Genomic DNA, 16,532 nt, shown 5'->3' with positions numbered 1-16,532 from the left:
CTCTCTCTGTCAAATAAATAAATAAATTCTTTAAAAATACTAAAATATAATTGATATATAACATTGTGTAAGTTTAAGGTGTACACCATGTTGGTTTGATACCTTTATATATTGCAATATGATTACCACTGTAGTGTTTGCTAACATCTCTATCACATCATATCATTATCATTTCTTTTTTGTGGTCGGAACAGTTTAGGTCTAGTTTATTAACAGCTTTGAAGTTTATAATATTGTATCCCATAATCAACTTGCTGTGCATTAGCTCTCCAGTACTTATTTATCTACTACTTCGAAGTTTGTACCCTTAAACAACATTATCTTCAATATGGTCTTTTTTTCCCTAGGTTTTTGAGGTGGGACCTTAGATTTTTTATTTGAGACTTTCCTCTTCCAAGCGTATGCATTTAGTGCTATATACTTTTCTCTCAGCACTGCTTTAGATGTGTTCCACGAATTGTAAATGTTGTATTTTCATTTTCATTCAGTTCGTTGTATTTTTTTATTTCCTTTGAGACTTCCTCTTTGAACCATAGATTATTAGAAATGTGTTATTTAGTTTCCAAGTGTTTGGAGATTCTCTTATTATTGTTCTGTTATTGATTTCTTTTTTTTTTTTAAGGTCTTATTTATTTATTTGTCAGAGAGAGAGTGCAAGAGAGCACAAGCAGGGGGAGTGGCAGACAGAAGGAGAAGCAGGCTCCCTGCTGAGCAAGGAGCCTGATGTGGGATTCGATTCTAGGACCCTGGGATGACGAGCTGAGCTGAAGGCAGATGCTTAACTGACTGAGCCACCCAGGCGCCCCTTGATTTATTTATTTATTTTAAAGATTTTATTTATTTATTTGACAGAGAGAGACACAGCCAGAGAGGGAACGCAAGCGGGGGAGTGGGAGAGGGAGAAGCAGGCTTCCCACGAAGCAGGGAGCCCGATGCGGGGCTCTATCCCAGGACCCTGGGATAATGACCTAAGCTGAAGGCAGATGCTTAATGACTGAGCCACCTAGGTGCCCCCCCCTTGATATCTTTTCTTAATAAAGATTTTATTTATTTATTTGAGAGAGAGAGAGTACGAATGGGGAGAGGGGCAGAGGGAGAAGGAGAGGGAAAAGCAGACTCCCCTCTGAGTGCAGAGCCCAATGCAGCTCGATCCCAGAACCCTGAGATCATGACCTGAGCCGAAGTCAGATGGTTAATGGACTGAGTCACCCAGGCACCCCCCGTTATTGATTTCTAGTTTCATTCCAGGGGGGTCATGGAAAATTGCTCATTTTCTCTTTAGTTGTTCTGTGAATTGAAAGAAGGGGCATTGAAGTTTCCAACTATAATTTGCCTTTTTTAAAAAAGATTTATTTAATTTTAGCCAGAGAAAGCGTGTACATGCACCAGTGGGCTGAGGGGCAGAGGGGGAGGGAGAGGGAGAGAAGCAGACTCCCTGCTGAGCACGGAGCCCACCAACAACGTGGGGCTCGATCTCATAACCCTGTAATCATGACCTGAGCCAAAATCGAGAGTCGGTCCCTCAACTGACTGAGCCACCCATGGGCCCCTAATTTGTCTTTTTTTCCCCCCAGTTTTATTAGCTTTTTCTTTTATGTTTGCTGCATACACATTTAGGATTGATTTGTCTTTTTTTTTTTTTTTATTGTTAGATGTCTTCTCTGTATCTCTGGTAATTTTTTTCTCTGAAGTCTACTTTATCTGATATTAATATAGCTACTTTTGCTTTCTTTTTTTCCAGCTTTATTGAAGTATAATTAACAACATTTCTGCTTTCTTTTGATGAATGTTTGCATGATCTGTCTTTTTCCATACTTTTACCTTCAACCTCCCTATATTGCTGTATTTGAAGTGACTTCCTTTTAGATGCCATACACTTGGGTGATGTTTTTAATTTTTTCTACCAATTTCTGTCTTTGTTTAAAAAAAGATTTTATTTATTTATTTGACTGAAGGACAGCGAGAGAGGGAACACAAGCAGGGGGAGTGGGTGAGGGAGAAGCAGGCTCTCCGCTGAGCAGGGAGCCTGATGCAGGGCTGGATCCCAGGACCCTGGGATCATGACCTGAGCCGAAGGCAGACGATTAATGACTGAGGCACCCAGGCGCCCCTACCAATTTCTGTCTTTTAATTGGTGCAGTTAGACCATTTACATTTATTTTACTTTTTATTTTGTTATTTTTTAAAAGATTTATTTCTCTGAGACAGAGAGAAAGCGTATTCGAGCATGCATGTGCACACAAGCAGGGGAGGGGCAGAGGGAGTGGGAGAGAATCTCAAGCAGACTCCCCACTGAGTATGTAGCCTGATGCAGGGCTCGATCCCACCACCCCGAGATCATGACCTGAGCTGAAACCAAGAGTCGGAGCCTCAACCGACTGAGCCACGCAAGCACCCCTAGACCATTTACATTTAATGTAATTAATGATCTATTAGGCCCTATGTCTACATTTTATTTTTTCTTCTCTGTTTGTTCTTTCATTTTCTGTTTTATTTTTCCCTATCTTCCTGTCAATCACTTGAACATTTTTTAGAATTACATTTTGATTTACCTATAGTGTTTATGAGTGTATCTCTTTGTATAGCTATTTATTTATTTATATTTTTTTATTAAGTAAGTCTACCCCCAATGTGGGGTCAAACTCACGACCCTGAGATCAAGAGTCGTATGCTCCACTGACTGAGCCAGCCTGGTTACTCTGTATAGTTTTCATATATTATTTTTTTATTTTCTATTTTAAAAAAAATTTTATTTTATTTTTTTTTTTTTAAAGATTTTATTTATTTATTTGAGAGAGAGAATGAGAGACAGAGAGTATGAGAGGGAGGAGGGTCAGAGGGAGAAGCAGACTCCCTGCCGAGCAGGGAGCCCGATGCGGGACTCGATCCCGGGACTCCAGGATCATGACCTGACCCGAAGGCAGTCGCTTAACCGACTGAGCCACCCAGGCGCCCTAAAAAAATTTTATTTTTAAGTAATCTCCACGCCCAACATGGGGCTCAAACTCAGAACCCCGAGATCAAGAATCGTATGCTCCACTGACTGAGCCAGCCAGGTGCCCCCTGTAAAGCTTTTTAAATGGTTGCTTTAGGTACTGCATCATTTTACATAACTTGTGTATGTCTGTTACTGTCATCATTTTGCCACTTTGAGTGAAATGTAGAAACCTTGCCACCCTTTAATCCTCTTTGCTGTCCCCTGTTTATAATTGTCTTAAATATTTCTTTTATTTTTTAAAAAAGATTTTATTTATTTGTCAGAGAGTGCGCACAAGCAGGGGGTGCAGAGGGGACAGAGGGAGAGGGAGAAGCAGACTCTCCGCCAAGGAGGAAGCCCGACGTGGGGCTCGATCCCAGGACCCTGGGATCATGACCTGAGCCGAAAGCAGACGCTTAACCAGCTGAGCCACCCAGGCGCCCCTTGTCTTAACTGTTTCATCTACATATATTTAGAACCTCTTCAAATAGTGTTATCATTTTGCTTCAACAGTCAAATAATTTGGAAACCTCAAGAAGAGAAGGAAAGTCTATTGTATTTACCCATATTTTTGTTTCCCATGTTCTTTCTTCCTTTGTGGTGTTCCAAGATTCCTTCTTTTAGCTTTCATTTTCTGTTTAGGGAACTTCCTTTAGCCATTCTTTAGGGTAGTTTTGCTGGGCACAAATTCTGTTAGTTTTTGTTTTTTTTTTCATCTGAGAATGTCTCGATTTCTCCTTCATTCCTGAAGGATATTTTCATTGTTAACAGTTCTTTTCTTTCAGCTGAAAAATGTTGTGCTACCTCCTATGGCCTCTATGGTTTCTTTCTTTCTTTCTTTTTTTTTAAAGATTTTATTTATTCATTTGAGACACAGAGAGAGAGAGAGCAAGCGCATAAGCAGGGAGAGAGGCAGAGGGAGAGGGAGAAGCAGTCTCCCCACTGATCAGGGAGCCCGATGCAGGGCTCGATCCCAAGACCCCAGGATCATGACCTAAGCCGAAGGCAGACCCTTAACCATCTGAGCCACCCAGGCGCCCCGGCCTCTATGGTTTCTGATGTGAAATCTGCTTCACTCAAGTTGTTTCTGTAGGTAAGGTGTCATTTCTCTCGCATGGCTTTCCATGTATATATTTTTAATCTTTAGTTTTCAAAAGCTTAACAATACGTCTTGGTGTGGATTTCTTTGGTTTTATCCTGTTTGTGGTTTGTTCTGCTTCTAAAGTCTGTAAATTTATTTTTATTTATTATTATTTTTTAAGATTTCATTTTTAAGTAATTTCTACACCCAACATGGGGCTCGAACTCACAACCCCGAGATCAAGAGTTGCATGCTCTTCTGACTAAGCCAGCCAGGTGCCCCTGTAAATTTGTGTTTTGCCAAATTGGGACATTTTTAGCCATTATTTCTTCATGCACTTTTTTTCCCCCCTCTTTTAAAAAAAAATTAAAGTTAGTTAACATATAGTGTATTATTAGGTTCAGGGTAAAGTTAAGTAATTAATCAGTTCTGTATAACACCCAGTGCTCATTTCATCAATTGCCCTCCTTAATGCCTATTACCTAATTACCCAATCCCCCTACCCACCTCCTCTCCAGCAACCCTCAATTTGTTCCCTCTAGTTAAGAGTCTCTTACAATTTGTCTCTCTCTATATTTTTATCTTACTTTTCTTTTCCTTTCCTTATGTTCATCTGTTTTGTTTCTTAAATTCCACATATGAGTGAAATCATATGGTACTTGTCTTTCACTGACTTATTTTGCTTAGCATAATACACTCTAGCTCCATCCAGGTCATTGCAAATGGCAAGATTTCATTCTTTTTGATGCCTGAGTAATATTCTATTGTGTGTATATATACACACACACACACACACACACACACACACCACATTTTCTTTATCCATTCATCCATCAGTGGATATCTGGGCTCTTTCCATATTTTGGCAATTGTGGACATTGCTGCTATAAACATTGGGGTGCATGTGCCCCTTCAATTCACTATTTGTGTATCCTTTGGATTAATACCTGGTAGTGCAATTGCTGGGTCATAGGATAGTTCTATTTTTAACTCTTTGGGGAGCCTCCATATTGTTTTCCAGAGTGGCTGCACCAGCTTGCATTCCCACCAACAGTGTAAGAGGGTTCCCCTTTGTCCACACCCTCGCCAACATCTGTTGTTTCCTGAGTAGTTAATTTAAGGCCTGTCTATTTCTTTTCTCCTTCCTGTTTTTTTGACGGCATGATATTGGTTCTTTTGTTGTAGATCCTTGAGGCACTCCCGCCTGCCCCCAGGTCAGTTTTGTCTCTGCTGTTTGGATTGAGTAATTTCTGTTCCCTCTGTTCTGTTTTTGGGGCCATCCCTTGAGTTTTTTTAATTTTAGTTATTGCATTTTTCAGGTCTAAAATTTCCATTTGGGTCTTCCTTATGTCTTCTGTTTTCTTCCTGAGACAGGCTCATTGAAGCATTTTTGTGATGGCTGATTCAAAGTTTTTGTTGGATAATTTTGTTATCTCAGTCTTGATACCAATTGACTTTTTTTCATTCAGTTTGAGATTTTTCTGGTTTTTGATATGAGTGATTATCTATTGAAACCTAGACATTGTTTGATACTGTGTTAGGAGAATCTTGTTCTTATTTAAAGTGTTGTAGCTGGCTTCCTCTAATTTCAATACAGCTGGGGAAGAAAGGGTATCATCTCATTACTGCCATGTCAGGGAATAAGTCCAGGTTTTGCATTTGGCTTCCCTTGAACCCAAGATGGAGAGCTTGTTACTTCTGGCAGGGGGTGGAGTTCTAACTTTCCGTTGTGTCTTCCCTGAAAGCTTCCTGGGTGGGAGAGTGTTCACCTCCTTAGCAGTGGTGAGAGTCGTGACTCTCCACTAGACCTTCTCTGATACTACTCCAGCAGGATGGAGGAAGGATGCCTCATTACTGCTGAAGTCTAGTCTCCCCATGGTTTCTCCCCTGATAGCACTGAGTGAGGAGTCTCATTACTGCCCAAGAGAGATGAGCCTTAGCTCCCTACTTTGTCTTTTTTGATACCACCCCAGTGTTGTAGGGGGTATAACACTTTGTTAGAGCCAGACAGAAGTGGAGGTGTATGCTCCCCACTTGGTTTTTGCTGATGGGATGGAGTTGAGACCCACAGGTTTTTTTGTTTTTGTTTTTTCCATGATACTTGGCTGGAATAAGGTGGTTATCATTTTTAAGTTTTCTTGCTAGGTTGTCCCTTTTCTGGTCCTTTGACCAGTTAAAGCAGACTTTCTTAGAGCTGTTTTCGTCTGTACCCATTGGCATTTTTGGTTTGCTGGCTTCTCCAGCACATAGTCTTGGATATATGAGGTAAAGAGAAAACTCAAGGGAATCACTGCTATGTATGTTTTTAAGTCCCCTGCTGATCTGCCTTATCTCCAAGTGGCACAGTCTTCTCTTCTTCATTTTACTTTATTTTTTAAATTAAATGTATTTTATTATGACCCAGATATGGAGCATCACAGGTAGGAAAGAATATTGTTTTTGACTACTAAAATATATTTTATTTATTTAACTTTTTAATTTGACTGTAGTTGCAAACAATGTTACGTAAGTTTTAGGTGTACAACATAGTGGTTTGAGAAGCTTACACATTATGTTATGTTCACCACAAGTGTAGCTACCATTATGCTGTGCCTTTTACTCCCATGACTTACTCATTTCATAACTGGAGGCCTGTATCTCCCACTCCCCTTCACCCATGTGCCCCACCCCCTCCCTTTGGCAACCATCAGTTTGTTTTTTGTATGTGTAAGTGTGATTCTGCTCTTTTTTTTTTATTCACTTGTTTTTTTTTTTTTTTTTTTAGATTCCACATATGAGTGAAATCATACAATATTTGTTTTATATTATTTTATATATAATTTATATTATATATATAATATATAATATTAATAATATATAATTTATATTATATTATTAATAAGTGTTTTCATTTTCTTCGGGTAAATACCCAGTAGTGGAATTACTGGATCCTATGGCATTTCTATTTCAAAAAAATTTTTTCTAGGGGCGCCTAGGTGGCTCAGTTGGTTAAGCGCCTGCCTTTGGCTTGGGTCATGGTCCTGGGGTCCTGGGATCAAGCCCCGCATTGGGCTCCCTGCTCAGTGGGGAGCCTGCTTCTCCCTCTCCCACTCCCCCTGCTTGTGTGCTCTCTTCCAAATAAATAAATAAAATCTTAAAAAAAAAAAAATTTTTTTTTTTCTAATTAGGCTCCATGCTCAATGTGGGGGTTGAACTCATGACCCTGAGGTCAAGAGTTACATGCTGGGGTGCCTGGGTGGCTCAGCCGGTTAAGTGTCTGCCTTCAGCTCAGGTAATGACCCCGGGGTTCTGGGATCAAGTCCCTCATCGGGCTCCCTGCTCAGTGGGGAGCCTGCTTCTCCCTCTCCCGCTCCCCCTGCTTGTGCTCTCTCTCTCTGTCAAATAAATAAATAAAAAATCTTAAAAAAATACAGAGCTCATTTTCATTTCAGATTAAAATTACAGAACTTTTACTTCTTCGACATTTATTTATGTATCTGTTTTGGTGGAGGGGTCATAATGACATTAACATAATTTATTGGTTTATCCTATAATACGGACAACAATGGGAGGATAAAGTAAAACTAATAAGAGTGGTTGCCTTTTCTAAAAAAAAAGGAAACTTTGGGAGTGTTACATAAATACTTTTCCGTGTCCAGAGATAATTTTCTACATAATTTTAATGGTTACATAGCATTTCATCCTTTGAGCGTTTGCAGTAGCAGTAAGTTTTCATTAAAATTGACCCTTTGGTGGTGAAATTCTCAACTTATGTCTTTATGCACATCCATGATTATTTGTTAAAGACATTTTTCTAGAAATGGAATTTTTGTGTCACAGGAGAAGGATCATTAAGTTGTAAGGAATTCAGTGGATGTCAGTGAAATGTCTTCCTCTTGATACTCTACATGCTCATACTCTTTGGAGGCTGATGATTTTGGGTCATGCATAGGCAACTTTTTCCTTATTAGCACTCCACCCCACCCCAACTCTTCCTTCCCAGATCTCCCAAAGAAGAGTTAGAAATGACCACATCCTCAGTCAGTTTTTATTTGTTCATTTATTTACTTGTTGCTTTTGTTTTCCTGTGGTTTTTAGGAAGCTTCTAAGTATAAGTAGATAAGTATTAGGATAAAGAAGGGAGTAAAAAGAAGAAAATATCAACATAAGTTTTAGAATATAGGCATGCTGGTAGACAGTACTACACAGCTAGATACTTTGAAGTCCAGATTGATCTCTGATATTTTGGGAAGACATAACAGAGTAAGAAGTGCAATGAGACACATGAATTACAATATCTCCATAAAGAAATCAATAGCTCCTCTATAGTAAAGATTTCCTGATACTTGAGGGTCAAGAAATCTTTTGATAGATCTTCGTATGGATGACGGACATGATACCTTCAATTACAACCTTGCCATAAATGCTATCACAGTTCTTCTGTAGCTGTTTTTCTTTTTGAAAAAAATTTTCATTCAGTTTTTATGATTAAAAGCTACAAGATTTTGCTTGTAGTTGTTGAGTGATAAGAGAAAGGCTAAAACATAGATTATCATCTGATTGGTTAATTAAAATGCATCTGATCCAGAGTCAGGTTACTCAGCAATATACCAGTTACTTTTTTTTTTTTTTATAAGATTTTATTTATTTGACAGAGAGAGAGACAGCGAGAGAGGGAACGCAAGCAGGGCGAGTGGGAGATGGAGAAGCAGGCTTCCTGTGGAGCAGGGAGCCCGACGCGGGGCTCAATTCCAGGATCACGACCTGAGCCGAAGGCAGACACCCAACGACTGAGCCACCCAAACACCCCAGTATACCAGTTACTTTGTGTGGGCTTAAGAGTTTTAGAAGAAAATACTTCTAAGCAAAACATGCCATCTAACAGCATACTGATACTGGGTGTATGAAATACTACATAAGAAAGCTGATGGGGGGAACCTGAGTGGCTCAGTCGGTTAAGCATCTGCCTTCAGCTCAGGTCATGATCTCAGGGTCCTGGGATCGAGCCCTGCATTGGGCTCCCTGCTCAGTGGGGAGCCTGCTTCTTCCTTTCCCTCTGTAGTTCCCCTTGCTTGTGCTCTCTCACACACTCTTTCTCTCAAATAAATAAATAAAATGAAATAAAAATTAAAAAAAAAAAAAAGCTGATGGAAGGGGTGGCTCCTGGGCGGCTCAGTCGGTTAAGTGGCTGCCTTTGGCTCAGGTCATGATCTCAGGGTCCTAGGATCGGGCCCCCTTGTCGAACTCCCTGCTCAGTGGGGAGTCTGCTTCTCCCTTTCCCTCTGCCTCTCCCCGCCGCCCTCCCTCCGCCTTATGCGCTCTCTCTCTCTCTCTGTCTCGCTCATTCACTCTCTCTTTCTCAAATAGATAATAAAATCTTAAAAAAAAAGAAAGCTGATGGAAGTTACTTGTGCCAGACCTTTAGACTCTTTAGGCTTCTGACAGTTGGTTACCATATGCAGGGACTTCCCAACCAGTTAGTTATTTATCTTTTGACTTTTCCAAGTTAGAATGTTCCCCCACCCCAGGCGAATATATAGATTATAGGTTATAGATTCTTTTTTTTTAATTAAAGCATAATTAACATACAATGTTGTATTATTTTCAGGTGTACAACATATTGATTCAGCAATTCTATATATTACTCAGTGTTCACCACATAAGTGTAGTTGCTACCTGTCACCACATGTTATTACAGTATTATTAACTATGTTCCCTATGCTGTTCTTCCCTTTTTTTTTTTTAAGATTTATTTATTTATTTGAGAGAGAGTGAGTGTGCATGCGAACAGGGGGAGGGGCAGAGGGAGAGGGACAGAAAGAATCTCAAGCAGACTCCCCGCTGAGTGCAGAGCCCGACACAGGGCTCTATCTCATGACCCTGAGATCATGACCTGAGCTGAAATCAAGAGCCGGACACTTAACCGACTGAACCACCCAGGCGCCCCCCTATGCTATACTTCTCATTTGTGTGACTTACTTATTTTATAATTGGAAGTTTTTACCTCTTAATCCCCTTTATCTATTTTGCTCATTCCCCCATCCACCTACACTCTGGCAACCAACAGTTTGTTCTCTGTGTTTGTGAGTCTGTTTGTTTTGTTTTTTAGATTCCATGTATAAGTGAAATCATATGGTACTTGTTTTTCTCTGTCTGACTTATTTCGCTTAGCATAATACCTTCTAGGTCCATCTGTGTTGTCATAGATGGAAAGATCTCATTTTTTCTTATGGCCAAGCAATATTCCATTGTGTATATATATCTTCTTTATCCATTCATCTATGGATGGACGCTTGGGTTGCTTCCATATCTTGGCTAGTGTAAATAATGCTGCAATAAACATAAGGGTGCAGATATCTTTTCAAATTAGTGTTTTCATTTTCTTTGGGTAAATATCCAGTAGTGGAATTACTAGATCATATGGTATTTCTATTTCTAATTTTTTGAAGTATCTCCATAGTGTTTTCCACAGTGTGTGGTTGTACCAATTTACATTCCCATTAATGGTGCACTAGGGTTTCTTTTTCCGTATCCTTGCCAACACTTGTTATTTCTTTTCTTTTTGATACTAGCCATTCTCACTGTTGTGAGGTGATACCTCATTGTGGTTTTGATTTGCAGTTCCCTGATGATGAGTGATGTTGAGCATCTTTTCATGTGTCTGTTGGCTATTTGTCTGTTTTCTTTGGAAAAATGTCTATTTAGGTTCTCTGCCCATTTTTTATTTTTATTTTTTAAAGATTTATTTGAGGGGCGCCTGGGTGACTCAGTTGGTTAGGCGACTGCCTTCGGCTCAGGTCATGATTCTGGAGTCCCAGGATCGAGTCCCGCATCAGGCTCCCTGCTCGGCAGGGAGTCTGCTTCTCCCTCTGACCCTCCCCCCTCTCATGCTCTCTCTATCTCATTCTCTCTCTCAAATAAATAAATAAAATCTTTAAAAAAAAAAGATTTATATGAGAGAGAGAGAGGACAAGAAGGAAGGGAGAGGGAGAAGCAGGCTCCCTGCTGAGCAAGGAGCCCAATCGGGGGCTCGATCCCAGGACCCTGGGATCATGACCTGAGCCGAAGGCAGTTGCTTTAACCAACTGAGCCACCCAGGCACCCCATAACGTCCATATTTCTTCTAACAGTCTCTTCAGGGCAGTCTGGGTTTTTTCTGTCACTTGCCTCAAAATTCTTCTAGCTGCTACACATTAGCCCAAGCCAAAGCCACTTGCACATTTTAGGTATTTATTACAGCAGTACCCGACTTCCCAGTAGGAAAAATTTGTGTTAGTTTCCTTGTTCTGCCATAACTAATGACCATAAACTTGGTGGCTTAAACAACAAAAATTTCTTCTCTCACAGTTCTGGAGGCCAGAAGTCTGAAATCAGGGTGTTGGCAGAGCCATGCTCCCTCTGAAGGCTATAAGGGAGGACCCTTCCTTGCTTCTTCCACCTTCTTATGGGCATAGGCATTCCTTGGTTTGTGGCTATATCACTATAATCTCTGCTTCTGTCTTTACATGATCCTCTCCTTTGTGTCTGCCTTCTCCTCCTCTGTGTCTTATAAGGATTAAAGGCCCAACTGGGTACTCTGTATCAGTCAGAGTTTTACCCAAGAAATAGAGCCAGTAGGGGATATATATGTGCATGTACTTTATGAGATTTATTGCAAGGAATTGGATTAAGTGATGGTGTGAGTTGGCTAGACAAGTCCAAAACCCATAGAGTAGGCCAGCAGGAAACTGGCAAGACCTGACACTGCCATCCACAGGTAGAATTTCTTCCTCAGGGAAACCAGTTTTGCTCTTAAGGCCTTTCAACTGATTGGATAAAACCCACTCCAGATTATCAAGGATTAGTGTTTGATTGAGTAACTGGGGATGATAGCTAGCCCACTTGACACATAAAACTGACCATCACAGTCCACCCCTTGTCAACTTGGCACCCATACTCATCACCTTAAATCATACTCAATCCCCAAATAAAGAGAATAACAGGGTCGTCCTTCTGCCCAACGTGATACAACTATCATGTGTATAACCGAAAACAGGCTAATTATTTCCTCAGAAGATACAAAGTCATTGAGTGATGTTTACTCTTCTCCTTGATATACTGTAATGTAAATGTAAATGTAATGTAATGTAAATATAAATGTAAATACTGTGATGTAAAGCTAACCATTATTAATAGATTTTATGTTGGGGGCGCCTGGGTGGCTCAGTTGGTTAAGCAACTGCCTTCGGCTCAGGTCATGATCCTGGAGTCCCGGGATCGAGTCCCGCATCGGGCTCCCTGCTCAGCAGGGAGTCTGCTTCTCCCTCTCCTGCTACCCCCTCTTGTGCTCTGTCTCTAAAATAAATAAATAAAATCTTTAAAAAAAAAAATAGATTTTATGTTGGATGATAAGAGAGGGCACAAAGCAAAAATGATTATCTTTTTTTTTATTTAAAGATTTTATTTATTTATTTGAGAGAGAGAATGAGAGACAGAGAGCACGAGAGGGAAGAGGGTCAGAGGGAGAAGCAGACCCCCCGCTGAGCAGGGAGCCCAATGTGGGACTCGATCCCAGGACTCCAGGATCATGACCTGAGCCGAAGGCAGTCGCTTAACCAACTGAGCCACCCAGGCGCCCACAAAAATGATTATCTTACACACACATTTATAACAAAACGAGGAAGAAATACTCATAAAAATTATAGTCCTCAGGGCGCCTGCGTGGCTCAGTCGGTTGAGCGTCTGCCTTTTGCTCAGGTTGTGATCCCGGTATTGAGCCCCTGCATCGGGCTCCTTGCTCAGTGGGGAGTCTGCTTCTCCCTCTGCCCTTCACCCAGCTAGTGCTCTCTCTCTCTCAAATAAAATTTTTTTAAAGATTTAATTTATTTATTTGACAGAGCACTGGTGTTTATAAATACATTCTACCACCCATTGCATATTCCCTTTGCCCTCAGTAAGCACCTCAGTTGGTCATGGTTCTTTACTTAGGTGCAGTGACCCAAACCTTCATTCCTGCAGGGTCCAGTTATTAATAGTCTTGCCTGAATGGGGTTGTATAGTTTTCCATTGACTTTAAGCACAGAGCATGATAGTATGCCTTAAGGGGACCCCCCCTTTTTTTTTAAAGTCAGCTCCAAGCCCAGCATGGAGCCCAGCATGGGGCGTGAACTCACAACTGTGAGATCAAGACCTGAGCTGAGATCAGGGGTCTGACACTTAACCAACTGAGCCACCACCCAGGTGCCCAAGGGGCCTCCTGTACTTCAGGCATATACTTCCTTACCTCCATTGTGTAGCAGCAGCCCAATTTCTCTTTGGTAGTCAGAATCAGTCACCCTAGCCGACACTGCAACTTCCTTCCTTGCCTGTTGTTGATTCAGAGGCACGAGGAGCCCAGAGCTGCTGGGTGGCAGTCTTAGGTTCCAGTGAAAGAGAATCACTGTTGTGTCTCCTGGTGGAAGTATCCATCCCTTTGTAACTAAGAGCTCTGTACCAGCTGAGCATGAGGTCACATGGATGAGAAGGGACATTTTTGCTAGTTGATCATTGTGGGTAATAGTGGGTGGTGCCATTCCCATTTCCACCTCTTGAGTTCTGGATCCATGACTCCTGTCTATGGGAGAAACAGTGCCGTATATTAGACTGCGGATTCAGAGGCTGTACAGCCTCCTGGAGGACATTGCCTCAGCTCTGTGAGGTATTACCACCTAGTTGGCACTGCAACTGGGTCTTCAAAAGGCCATTCCACCGTTCTGTCAAGCCAGCTGCTTTGGGATGGTGAGGAACCTGGTAAGACAAGTGAATTCCGTGAGCGCAGACCCATTGCTGCACTTCGTTTGCTGTGAAGTAAATTTCTTCCTCAGAAACAATGTGGTGTTGAGTACCACAATAGTGCATAAGGCATCATGTAAGTCTATAGATGGTAGTTTTGGGAGAAGCATGGTGTGCAGGAAAGGCAAATCCATATCCAGAGTAACTGTCTGTTCCAGTAACAAGAATGTGCTCCCCTTTCCATGATGGAAGCAGTCCAGTGTAATCAACCTGTCACCAGGTAGCTGGCTGATAACCCCAGAGAATGGTGCCATAACGGAGACTCAGTGTTGATCTCTGTTGCTGGCACCTTGGGCATGCTGCTCTGGTTGTAGCCAGATCAGCCTTGGTGAGTGGAAGTCCATGTTGCTGGGTCTGTACATAACCTCCATCCCTGTCACCATGATCATTTTGCTCATGAGCCTACTGGGCTCCTGTCTTTATTAGTACAAGTTGCAGACGGTTCCAAAATTGTATCCGAGTGTGGATCATAATGGCCAAAGGCATCAAGAGAGCTACAATTCCCTTTTACAAAGATGGCACTGAAGGCGAGTAAGGAAGCCCCTGCCCCTTCCAAAGCTGAAGCCAAAGTGAAGGCTTTGAAGGCCAAGAAAGTAGTGCTGAAAGGCATCCAGTCACAAAAAAAAAAAAAAAGATCTGCCTGTCACCTACCTTCGGATGGCCCAAGACACTGCATCTCCGAAGGCGGCCTAGATATCCTCAGAAGAGCACCCCCAGGAGAAACAAGCTTGACCACTATGCCATCATCAAGGTCCCCCTGACCACCAAGTCAGCCATGAAGAAAACAGAAGACAACAGCACACGTGTGTTCATTGTGGATATCAAGGCCAGTAAGCACCAGATCACACAGGCTGTGAAGAAGCTCTGTGACATTGATGTGGCCAAGATCAACATCCTGATCAGGCCCAATGCAGAGAAGAAGGCATATGTTTGACTGGCTCCTGACTATGATGCTTTGGATGTTGCCAACAAAAATGGGATCATCTAAACTGAGTCCAGCTGGCTAAATCTAAATATAAGTTTTTTCACCATAAAAGAAAAAGAGAGAGCTACTGCTTTTTGCAGTTGAGACAGCTTACTTTTTTTCAGGATCTTATTCAAATATGACCATCTTTGGGTAATTTTATAGATAGGAGCTAGCAATATCCACAGATGTGAAACATGCATCCTGCAAAAATCCAAGTAAACTGGGGCGCCTGGGTGGCTCAGTTGGTTGAGCGACTGCCTTCGGCTCAGGTCATGATCCTGGAGTCCCGGGATCGAGTCCCACATCGGGCTCCCTGCTCGGCAGGGAGTCTGCTTCTCCCTCTGACCCTCCTCCCTCTCATGCTCTCTGTATCTCATTCTCTCTGTCTCAAATAAATAAATAAAATCTTTAAACAAAAAAAAAAATCCAAGTAAACTGATCAGGTGCTGTGTTTTTTGCTTAGTACCAGCAGTTGGCAACAATAGTTTGGGTTTGTTTTGTTTTTTTTTTAGATGTTCACTTACTTCAGTAATGCTCCATGTACCACGTTATCACCATGGAATGGAAATTTAGGTTAGACAAGAGAATTTCACAAGTGCAGTAATGTATTCTGGAGTATACCGAAGTTAGTGTATATAGTGTGTGACCAAGCCAGCTTGCTCATGAGTCATTCATCATTTCCATTATAGATAATTTGTTAACATTTATGATTCTTATGGGAAAAATAAACATACTTCATGCATTTAAAAAGTGTTTTTCATTTACCTTTGCATTAGCACTTAAAATACGTATTTCTTTTTTTTATTATGGTCAGTTAGCCACTGTATAGTACATCATTAGTTTTTTTTTTTTTTTTTTTTAAAGATTTTATTTATTTATTTGACAGAGAGAGAGATAGCGAGAGCAGGAACACAAGCAGGGGGAGCGGGAGAGGGAGAAGCAGGCTTCCCGCCAGCAGGGAGCCCGATGTGGGACTCGATCCCAGGACCCTGGGATCATGACCTGAGCCGAAGGCAGACGCTTAATGACTGAGCCACCCAGGCGCCCACATCATTAGTTTTTGATGTAGTGTTCAGTGATTCATTAGTCACATATAACACCCAGTGCACATCACAACACAAGCCCCCCTTAATACCCATCACCCTATTACCCCCTCCCCTCTGAAACCCTCAGTTTGTTTCCCGGGGTCCATAGTCTCTCATGGTTCATCTCCCTCTCTGATTTCTCCCTCTTCAGATTTCCCTCCCTTGCCCTATGATCCTCCGTGCTATTCCTTATGTCCCACGAATGAGTGAAACCATATGATAATTGTCTTTCTCTGCTTGACTTACTTCACTTAGTGTAATCCCCTCCAGTTCCATCCATGTCGATGCAAATGGTGGGTATTTATCCTTTCTGATGGTTGAATAATATTCCATTGTATATATGGACCACATCTTCTTTATCCATTCATCCGTTGAAGGGCATCTTGGCTCCTTCCACAGTTTGGCTGTTGTGGACATTGCTGCTATGAACATTGGGGTGCATGTGCCCCTTCTTTTCACTACATCTGTATCTTTAGGGTAAATACCTAGTAGTGCAACTGTTGGGTCGTAGGGTAGCTCTATTTTTAACATCTTGAGGACCCTCCATACTGTTTTCCAGAGTGGCTGTACCAGCTTGCATTCCTACCAACAGTGTAAGAGGATTCCCCTTTCTCCACATCCTCGCCAACATTT

At 41.5% G+C, this 16,532-nt stretch overlaps 1 protein-coding gene across 10 annotated transcripts in view; it reads left to right on the top strand.

Annotated features, from left to right (window-relative positions):
- The window catches only part of ZNF157 (zinc finger protein 157), a 46,561-nt gene that overhangs the window by 8,804 nt on the left and 21,225 nt on the right, over nucleotides 1-16,532 (top strand). The window lies entirely within an intron of this gene.

Source organism: Leptonychotes weddellii, chromosome X, assembly GCF_054177405.1.
Source record: "Leptonychotes weddellii isolate Sample4059 chromosome X, ASM5417740v2, whole genome shotgun sequence".
NCBI lineage: Eukaryota > Metazoa > Chordata > Mammalia > Carnivora > Phocidae > Leptonychotes > Leptonychotes weddellii.
The sequence above is the reverse complement of the archived record's forward strand: the minus strand, read 5'-3'. Positions and strand labels throughout refer to the sequence as shown.